Here is an 11,160-nt window from a genome sequence, read left to right on the forward strand (position 1 = left end):
ACCTCTAACGGGCACCACCCACCCTTTGCTCCTGGGGGGCATTGAAAAGCCAGCGCCCCACCACCTTCACCTGCCCCTCCATCACCTCCAACCTGTGCAAATGGACCGAGCAAAAGAAAACGGAAAGAGATTTGTCACCACACAAGAGACCTCGTTTCTGGCCCCACGCACTGCTCCAGGTCTGCGTGGGCTCAGAACCCAGGGCTCTGCTGCTGCCACTCACTTGAGTGTCAGTTCCCGACTCTCAGGCACGTGACCTAGAGAACATGTCAGTTTCCTCGCCAGGAGAGGCCTGGGGTGTGGCCAGCGTGGCGGCAGTATCTTAGTTCTTCCCGGGAGTACAATCAGGCCTTCCTCCACAGCGAGTCGCCCCACCTGTTTTTTTGTTTTTCCTTTTGAAGAGACCAGGAATTGGGGGCCTTGATGCTCAGTCCCGGCTGTGCCCTGGAGCGGCCCCCTGGTGGGCAGACGGAGGCTGCGGTCTGGGCAGGGTGGCTGATGCAAAGGCCACCAGAGCCCCAAGCGCTCCGGCCGGAGTAGCACGTCTCCTTGAAAATGCAGGTGCGCCGCCAGTCAGACTCCTTCCTCGGGTTGTTGTTTTGCATCAAGTTTTGCCAACGTGTTCTTTTCTCTGTCTGTACAATTGCCTTTTTATAAAAGGTTCTGAAGTATTGTCTCAGTGATCAAAAGAGAGCGATGTTCATGGTTGTTGTATATTTCACCGTAGCCAATTGTAAGTATTTGCAGGGTACAGCCAAGCCTTAGCGTGCAAGTGCGTCTGTGCAGGGGTGTCCTTCAGCGCCCGCCACGGGACGGGGTCGGAGAGGTCCGGATTCTCTGTGAATGCCCTGCTTTTCTTTCTCTGTGTGTATCTATCTACATGCCTTAGCACACGCCCTCCCGCCCTGATCCCTTCGCCTGTCGCCAGAGCCACCAATCACTGGTGCCCTGGCCCACAGTCCAAGTGGATGGAACCCTAATCAGTGATCTCGTGTGACAGGGGAGGGAGAGAGTCTCCATAGTATTCTTTGTAGAATATACATACTTGTAGGATGCTGTGTCATGGGAAACCATAGAATTGGGCTTTTGTCATTTCAAAGTTGGAGAAATGTACGAATAAAATGTATAAAACACCAAAAGGCCGTTGTGTCCTCGGATTGCAGGCCACACAGCTGGGGGGTGCACCACACAAGAGGGAGGGGGAGAGGGAGGGTGTTCCCCTCCCCCCTGCAAAGGTCTGGGGCACAGGGCTGCTCCCATGCTTTCGGCATCCGCCCGGCAGCCTCCGTCTTCAGTGTAGCTACACACCATGGCACAAGAGCTGTTCCAGTTCAGTTGCTTGCATTTATTTTTTTAATATTTTTATTGATGTCAGAGAGGAAGGGAGAGGGAGAGAGAGAAACATCCATGATGAGAGAGAATCATGGATCAGCTGCCTCCTGCACACCCCACAGTGGGGATCCAGCCTGCAACCCCAGCATGTGCCCTGACTGGGAATCAAACGCGGGACCCTTCAGTCTGCGGGCTGATGCTCTATCCACTGAGCCACACTGGCTAGGGCAGTTGCTTGCATTTAGATGCAGATTTAAAATAGCTTCAGCCCAGCCATGGTGGCTCAGTGGTTGAGCATTGACCTAGGAACCAGGAGGTCATGGGTGGATTCCTGGTCAGGGCACAGGCCCAGGTTGCATGCTCAATCCCCAGTAGGGGGCGTGCAGGAAGCAGCCAATCCATGATTCTCTCTCATTATTGATGCTTCTATCTCCTTCTCCCTTCCTCTCTGAAATAAAAATATTTTTTAAAATATTTTTTAAATAAAATAGCTTCAGGTTTTAAAAAAATGAAAAAAAATCCAAGTAGTGACAGATCCTAGAGCGAGAAGTGCCCATTGATCTGCATGGGGCAGGCACGCAGCGGGCCTTGTTGGAAGCTGCACAGGAGGCGTCAGGAGGGAGCCGGCGGCCCTGGTGCGGGGTGCTTTGCTGGAGCCTGGGACGCAACCTGCCTCCACGACCTGCTTCACACCCTCCCCGCCCTGCACTGGCCCTAGGCTTTGCCCAAGCAAAGGACCATGGTGGCTGCAGACACCTACACTTGCATGTGTCCAAACACCCCCCCCCCACCAAGAAACAACCCCGCCCAAAGGTGCTCACAGCTCCCACTGAGAAGACCCACTTTTAAACACATTTTTAAGGCTTTTTTCTTCTTCTTTTAAATGTTTTATTGATTTTTTTAATATATTTTATTGATTTTTTATAGAGAGGAAGGGAGAGGGTTAGAGAGTTAGAAACATCGGTGAGAGAGAAACATCGATCAGCTGCCTCCTGTACACTCCCTACTGGGGACGTGCCCGCAACCAAGGTACGTACCCTTGACCGGAATCGAACCTGGGATCCTTCAGTCCGCAGGCCGACGCTCTATCCACTGAACCCAACTGGCCAAGGCTGTTTTACTGATTTTTAGAGAGAAAGGAAGGGAGAGAGATAAAGAGACAGAAACATCGATGAGAGAGGAATATCATGGATTGGCTGCCTCCTGCACGCCCCCCACTGGGGATCGAACCCACAACCTGGGCTGTGCCCTGACTGGGAATCAAACTGGCAACCTCTTGGTTCCTGGCGTGACGCTCAGCCACTGAGCCACAGGCCAGGCAAGAAGACCCATCCATATTAAGGAAACATAAACTAGGGGCGATTCATTGCTTTCCCCAAGTAAACTTCATGCTACCAAACATATATAGAAGAGTCTAGATCAGTGATGGCGAACCTTTTGAGCTCGGCGTGTCAGCATTTTGAAAAACCCTAACTTAACTCTGGTGCCGTGTCACATATAGAAATGTTTTGATCTTTGCAACCATAGTAAAACAAAGATTTATATTTTTGATATTTATTGTATATATTTAAGTGCCATTTAACAAAGAAAAATCAACCAAAAAATGAGTTCGTGTGTCACCTCTGACACGTGTGTCATAGGTTCACCATCACTGGTCTAGAGAGTATTCTGACAGAAGTTGAGTCCCTGGAATCCCAAGTCCTCTTTCTGCCAGCTTCTTGCCTCCATGTAGAGAGCACCGGAAGCAGAATCCCCCATGAAGCCCGTCTTCTGCACTCATGGCCCTACAAGCACACCAGGGTGCCAGTCCCAAGCTGGCAGAGATGAAGAGCAACGCGTCTCCGTCATTCTCCCCGTCCCCTGCATGTCCCACGGTGAGCTGGATCAATGACTCCAGGCAGCAGTCCATGACCTGCTGCTGCAGAGGTGGGGAACCTGCAAAATAGATGCAACCAGATTGCTGCAGGGTAGTGGCCTTGAGTTCAATGTCACTGAGGGTAGTCACCTTGAGTATCCTGATGTAGCAAGCCCCCTGAGGACAATGGAGTACAAGCTAGCAACCCAGCCAAAGGGAAGGGTGCTCCAGGAGAGAATGTCCCAGAAGGTGGCATCTGACTTTATTAAGGAACTAGAGGCCCAGTGCACAAAAATTGTGCACTTGGGGTGGGGAGGGACCCTCAGCCCAGATTGCAAGAGGGGCCAGGCCAGGCCGAGGGACCCCACAGGTGCACAATCAGGGCAGGGGAGGGACACAGGAGTTTGGCCAGCTGGGGAGGGACCGTGGTAGGGCTTCAGGGCATGTCCGGCCCATCTCGCTCAGTCCTGATTGGCCAGACCCCGCCAGCAAGCTAACCTACCAGTTGGAGCGTCTGCCCCCTGGTGGTCAGTGCACGTCATAGTGAGTGGTTGAGCAGCCTTAGCATATCATTAGCATGGTACACTTTGATTGGTTGAACAGATGACCGACACTTAGCATATTAGGCTTTTATTATATAGGATGAGCACAGACATGGGGCCTACAGCTGAGATGCCATGGTTGCGGAGGTGTCGGGATCCTGCACCCACCACACCTGCTCTCCACGCTCCTCGCCCCTCTGAGCCTGTCAGCATGTGGTCCCCGCAAACAGGTTTGCCACAGACGCATGCTTAGGCTGGGCCACTAAAAGCTTACGTTCCTGCCATTGCTTCTTCACATCCCAGAAGGCAGCTTTCCCTCCCCTCCCCATGGCCACTTGCCCTGCACAGAATCTAGCTCCCTTCTGCCACCAGCATGGGCTGCTGACCAACTTGAGAGGGGACAGTGTGTTGGGGCCTCCCATGTGGCTCCTGGCCCTCAAGAAGGTAAACTGAGGCTGGAGACGGGTAAATCCAGACTGTGCTCAAAGCATTACACCTCAGCACAAAATTGCTTCTAGAACTTTCTGGGGAGGTGGAAATGTTATATCTCTTGTTTGGAGTGGTAGGTATAGGGGTATATACATTATGTCAAAACACATCACACTGAACTCCTAAGACCTGTGCATTTTATTATATATAAAATATATATCAGTTACAAAAATGAAAAACCATACGATCATCTTTGCAGTGGCCAAAAAAAATTTTTTGACAAAATTCAACACCAGTTCTAATTTAAAAACCAACCATAACTCTAAAAAATAAGGCAGAAAATATCTTTTGCAGACAAAGAATACCTGTTTCAACCCACAGCCAACATAATTCACTTAAAACGGAGACATTATCTTGTTTAATTACTTAAATAACACATGACCTTCATAGAATAATTAGAAAATATGGATAAACAAAAAGTAGATATTCAACCAAATTCTGCCACGCAACTGCTATAAACACTCTGTCAGGGTGTATATATATATACACACACACAGGGTGGACAGAAGTAGATTTACAAATAATACAAATAAAAAATACAACAGCCCCTCTGGGGTAGCTCAGTGGTTGAGCATCGACCTATGAACCAGGAGATCACGATTCAATTCCCAGTCAGGGCACATGCCCGGGTTGCAGGCTCCATCCCCAGGAGGAGGCAGCCGATCCATGATTCTTTTTCATCGTTAATGTTTCTATCTCTCTCTTCCTCTCAGAAATCAATAAAAAATATTTTTTAAAGTTAAAAATTAAAAAAGAAAAGAAAAGGATGGTAAGACTGTACTTTTTAAAATTTTAGCCTCTGGGCTTCTAAGAGACACACCTTAAGCACAGGAGAAAGTTTTAGACTAAAAGGACAGAAAAGATACATTAGGAAAACACTAACAAAGAAACCAGTGCAGCTATAGTACTTTTAGATAAAACAGACTTTCAAGCAAAAAGCATTACCAGAGACCATTTCATCATGATAAAAAGGGTCAATCCACTGAGAAGATTAACAATCCTATATTGATAATAACCTAGCCTCAAAGTAAAGAAAATAACGCATAGAACTTCAAGGACTAAATCAATATACTCGTGGGCTATTTTCACGTGCCTCGCTCATAATGATAAAGCAGACAAAAAATTACTAGGGATGTACAAGATGTGAACAGCATCCAACATCTGGGAATAGGCCTAACAAAAAACACACAAGACCCCTCTGTAGCTCATAGTTTGTAAAACATTATGGAAAAGCTCGAAAGAAGGCCTAAATAAAGGAAGAAATATACAATAGTCTCAGCTAGAAGATGCAACATCGTAAAGATGTCCAATTCTCCCCGGACCGGTCTACGGATTCAGCGCAATCTCATTTGAAATTCCAACAAGTTTTGCTTGTGGAACTTGACAAACTAATTATAAAATCTATGTGGAGATTCCAAGGACATAGAATAATCAAGGCAATCTTGGAGAAGAACAAGGTGTGTGATGTTAAAAGCTTTTAAGACTTATTATAAAGCTGCACTATAGAAACTAGTGTAATGTTGGCACAAGGGTAGCTATACAAACCAATGAAATAAAATAGAGCCCCAAGCAGTCCCAGCGTATTGGGGCCCTGGCAGAGCAGCGGGCAGTGGGAAAAGGATGGTCTTCTTTATTTTCTTTTTTTATATATTTATATTGATTTCAGAGAGGAAGGCAGAGGGAGAGAGAGCGAAGCATCCATGATGAGAGAGAATCATGGATCGGCTGCCTCCTACACGCCCCACACTGGGGATGGAGCCCACAACCTGGGCCTGTGCCCTGACCGGGCATCAAACTGTGATCTCCTGGTTCATAGGTCAGCGCTCACCCACTGACCTATGCCGGCTGGGCTGTTTCAAGCCTTTTTTCAGGGAAGCAGGTCTGGGCTTTCTCTCCTTGGTGGGCACCGGGTTTTGCGTTTGACTAGGGGACCCCTCCTCCAGGTGTCTACGTTTTAATCATTCCATCACCCTCCCTTTGCTCCCTCAGCCCAAGTAGCTGCTTCCTGCGGTTGCTACCTCCTCGGTGCCTTTGCGTTCATTTTCTCTTAATTAGAAAGTTTCTTGAGATCATTGTGGACTCACATGCAGCTTTAAGAAAGAATACATAGAGATCCCTTGTACACTTTGCCTGGTTTCCCCTCATGGTGACATCTTGCAAGCGTGTAGTATAATCTCACCGCCAGGATATTGACATTGATATCATCCACCACTTACCCGTATTTCCTGTTTTACTTGCACTCACACGTGTACTAATCTGTGTGAGTGTGTGTGTGTGTGTGTGTGTGTGTGTGTTCTGTACACTCGGCACATCTGTAGGTTTATGAAGAAGGCTGATGATGACAACAATGATGCATCTGAAACGCGGTGTTGGGGGAGAGCTCTAAGGGTACCCTCAACCCCAGGAAGATGAACAAGTGGGTCCAGAAGCAAATCAAGCCGTCATCGCTGGAGGCAAGGATGACAACACTGAAGCTGCCCTACTTCGAGCGCATCACGGAAAGGCAATAATGGGGTGGGCTAACCAAGATGGCAGCATAGGTAACCGCCTCCCACAACCACATCAAAATTACAACTAAAATATGGAACAGCCATCGTCCAGAACCATCAGAAAGCTGGCTGAATGGAAGTCCTACAACTAGAGAAGCAAAGAAAGCAGTGCACTGAAACTGGTAGGAGGGGCAGAGGTGCGGAATGGGCTGGAGAGGGTGATGTCTCTGCAGAGGCCTCCCATGAGGAGCAAGGCGTCCCAGCCCCACACCAGACCCCCAGCCCAGGGTTCCAGAGCTGGGAAGAGAAGTGCCCGCAGCTACGGGCTGTAAAAACCAGCAGGGATTGGGACTGAGGGACACGGGGGCTGCTGGAGACCCAGGCAGTTCCTCTTTCTAAATCGTTTACACCAGTGGTCGGCAAACTGCGGCCCGCGAGCCACATGCAGCTCTTTGGCCCCTTGAGTGTGGCTCTTCCACAAAATACCACGTGCAGGTGTGCATGTACAGTGCGAAGTTGACAAAACTTTTTAATTTTAGGGAATGTTGTGGAGTGAAAGGAGATGTAGTGTCGAGGATTGAGAAAGGCATGTGGAGATGGTTTGGACATATAGAGAGGATGAATGGAAGGAGGTAGACAAAACAAGTACACAAGGCGAGTGTGGATGGGAGAGTTGGAAGGGGTTGACCACAGCGAACGTACCTCAATCAGACTGAGGACGTTTTTAGCAAAGGCCAGCTTAGGAGTCCCCTAATGAAGTTAATAACAATGTACCTACGTATCTAGTTTAAGTTTAAAAAATGTGGCTCTCCAAAGAAATTTCAATCGTTGTCCTGTTGATATCTGGCTCTGTTGACTAATGAGTTTGCCGACCACTGGCTTACACGCTTGGGAAATGGGATGAGTTTTTTCCGGGGGAGAGGGTGGGAGGCTGGGGGAGGGGAAAGCACACCTGTGTGCATTTTTGTTGCTTGGATCAAACACTGTTGACAGTACAACCTTCCCACCGGCTCCTGGTGGAAGTTCCCGCACAGGCCCCTGGTTTGCCAAGCTGTGGCATGTGCCTTGGTCTGGTTGTGTTTCTGGCACTGAGCTCCTACAAGCCTGGGAATTTCCTAGGTGGTAAGAACGATGAAAGTGTCTTTTGTTACTCACAACAAGTCCCTTTCAGCACACCTAAGTATGTCACAGGGTAGCCTCAGGGTGGGGCTGGTTGCCAAGGGAATGAGCCTTCTGATGAGAGGCTTGGAAATGTCAGCCCCAGGCCCCCAGTCTCCTAACCGGAAGTTGAGTTCATCACCAGCGGCTGATGCTTTCATCAATCACGCCTCCGCCCCCACAAAAACCCCCAAGGACAGGGTTCCGGGCCCTTCCTCCACCTCCATGGGGACAGAAGCTGCTGGGCTGGACACTTCCAGGCCCCCCCTTATGCTTCCCCTCCTCTGGCTGCTCCTTCTGTTTGTTCATAGCTCATAATGAACCTGTGATCTGGTGTGGACACTGCTACTGAGTCCCGTGAGCCACTCTAACAAAGGAGGGGTCATGGGAACGTCCGATTGATACCTGGCCTTCCAGAAGCACGGGTGACAACCTGGACTTGAGACTGGCATCTGAAGGGGTGGGGCTGTGCATGGGGGTGAAACAGATAGAATAAAATGTTCCCCAAAATTGCTCCATTGAGTTAAGCCCTGCCAAAACTATGGCATTATCAACAGGCAGCTATACAACAATGATCCGGCCGGTGTTGCTCAGTGGTTCAACATTGACCCATGAACCAGGAGGTCAGGGTTCGATACCCGGTCAGGGCACAGGCCCGGGTTGCGGGCTTGATCCCCAGTGGGGGGCGTACGGGAGGCAGCCGGTCCATGAGTCTCTCTCATCACTGATGTTTCTATCTCTCTCCCTCTCCCTCCCTCTCTGAAATCAATACAAATATTTTTTTTAATAATAGAAAGGAAGGACTGAGGGGACGCTCTTCTTCCTCCCCTGGGACTTTATCACGCGCGAGAACTAAACTTCTACCTTATTTAAGCCGCTGGTATGGGTGGGTTTCTGGTGATTCAAGGCTTCGCAGCTGTCTCCACTCTCCATTCCTCACGAGAGCTCTTCACGGAAAACAGCCTTTTCCTGGGGGAGAAATGGAAGCTTCGAGCCCCGCGGGGAGGGGAGACCAGCGATGCTGGTTTGTCTTTCCAGAAGGCTGTTCCTGAACTCATCACAGTGGTGAGCTCTGTGCTGTGAGCCGTGTCCGGGAGACCAGAAGACATGCGCATTCCTGGTCGGCCGCAGCCCAAAAGCAGGCAAGTGCTGCGGGGGGAGGGGAGGGAGGTTGGGCCAGGCACCCCAGGGATGCTGGGTTACAAGGCCAAGAACAGGCCAGACGCTGAGCAGTGCCGCGGCTCAGCTGGAGACAGAACCGCCGCCAGCCCCCAGGGGGCGCTTTCGATCTGTTCTGCGTGGTGGACGGTGTTCCATTTTTCTGGTGAATGTCCTTGAAGACTAGAGAAAGCAAAATGTCAGCAAAGAAAATCGCTACTGGGGGCAGAGGAAGGCAAAAATGCAACCATGTTTAGTAACGATTCTCTTCCTCGTCGTGGGTTTAAAGGTGAGGGGTGGGGACCAGAACTGAACTACGGAAGCCTCAGATGCCCCGCCGATGCCGGCTGACGGCACCATAGCTCCAGACCCTGGCCCTTCTGGGCTTGGTGAACATGGGGGTGGGGGCAGGGGGTTGGGGTGACACCAGCACCCTCTCTCAGTACTGGTCCCCACCCCTCACCTTTAAACCCACGAGTTCCGTAGTTCAGGTGTCCGGGCCGCCTGCCACTACCTGAGCCAACTCAGCAGACACGGGGTTGAATCATATGAGCGTTTATCCGAATCCTGCCGGCAGCAGGGGGAGCAGGTCGCCCACAAAAACCTGCTCCGCAGCCCCCATAGGCCAGCTGCTTATGTGGGGTAGGAGGACGAAGATTACAGGGGGAGTAGCCAAAGGGCGGGCCAAATGGGCAGCTCACAGGTAATGCGGGCTGGGGGTGTGCAAAGGCCTGCGGGCATGCAAGGCTGGGGGTGTGCAAAGGGCTCAGTGATGTGCAAAAGGACTGGGGGTGTGCAAGGGGCTGGCGCCTCTGGCTTCTGCAGCCAGCTTGCTAATGTTTCCATGACCGCAGGCAGCTCCCGATGGGAGGATGGGCCGCATTTCCAGGCGCTCCCAGGGCCCAGGTGCCCCTCCCAGCCAGGTGAGCATGCGCCCTCTTTCACCAGAACAGCCCGGTCATGGTCAACAGAGCATGACTCGTACTCCTTACAATTCTAGCTGGTCCCCAGGGCTCTGCTTTTGCCCCATCAGAAGGCCGGGTCCAGAGATATTGTGCCATCAGCTGGCATCGGTGGGGCATCTGAGGCTCTCGTAGCTCAGTCTCTGCCAAAGCTTAGTCCAGCCCCGGCTCTGTCCCTGCCCGGCTGGCTCAGCCTCCGTTCCTGGCTCAGAGTCACAGAGAGAAGCCACGAATGAATGAATGAATGAATGGGCGACCCAGTGCTACCCAGCGGGGCCTTTGTTCAGCTTTGATTATATGACCTTGGGCTTGTGAGAGAGGCCTTCTGTCAGACCAACCCACCCCTTTCCTAACCCTTCGGTGCTGGTTGCCCGCGCCACTGGTCCATTCCCTTTCATTGGACAGTCTTGGGAGACATGGACCATCGGAGGGCACCGGAGCTGGTTCCGGTTCTCAGCTGGCATCCAGAAAGCCGCCAGGAACATTGGTGGCCAGGTTTTTATGTGAACAGAAGGTTTCATTCACCAGGGTGAATGGCCAGGAGTGCAAATGCTGAGTCATAGAGTCGCTGCATGTTTAGTTTCGGGAAAAATTGCCTAACCTTTCCTAGAGCGGCTCTGTCCTCGTCCATTCCCAGCAGCCGCCTGGTCGGCATGGGGCGTGAGCACGGCGTGTGAGCCATCCTGGCGGTCTCTTCATTTGCATCGCTCAAGGTCAATGATGCTGCCCATTTTCTAAGAACATGGTTGGCATTTGGGCTGTCGAGATCTGAGGTTTCTGTGGGGAATATGTGTTTGGCAGCTCCCTTCTCCCTGGCTGTGGCTTGTCTTTTCATCTTCGCACAAGGAAATCTTTTTCATTGTGATCAAATAAAATCGTAGCAGAGTGCCATGCTCTCTGACCCAGTCTTGTTTTGTTCCCGCGGCCTTCAGGCTAATGGCTTCAGCTTTTACCAAACCAGCCCTACCCCCACCCCCCATGTTCCGGTCCCTTGATTTAAAAGAAGCCTAAACTTTTGTGTGTGCTCCTTTAAGATGGATTTGAGGAGCCTCTGAGGCCGCCCCCCTTCTGGATTAGGTGTCTTCTCCATCAAACCCTTTCTTACTGCAAACTCTGACATTTTAAATACTGGCCTTTCTGAAGTGTCGTGCACACGAATTTTGGGGCTGATAACA

Source organism: Myotis nattereri (assembly GCF_964212035.1).
Source record: "Myotis nattereri genome assembly, chromosome: X".
Taxonomy (NCBI): domain Eukaryota; kingdom Metazoa; phylum Chordata; class Mammalia; order Chiroptera; family Vespertilionidae; genus Myotis; species Myotis nattereri.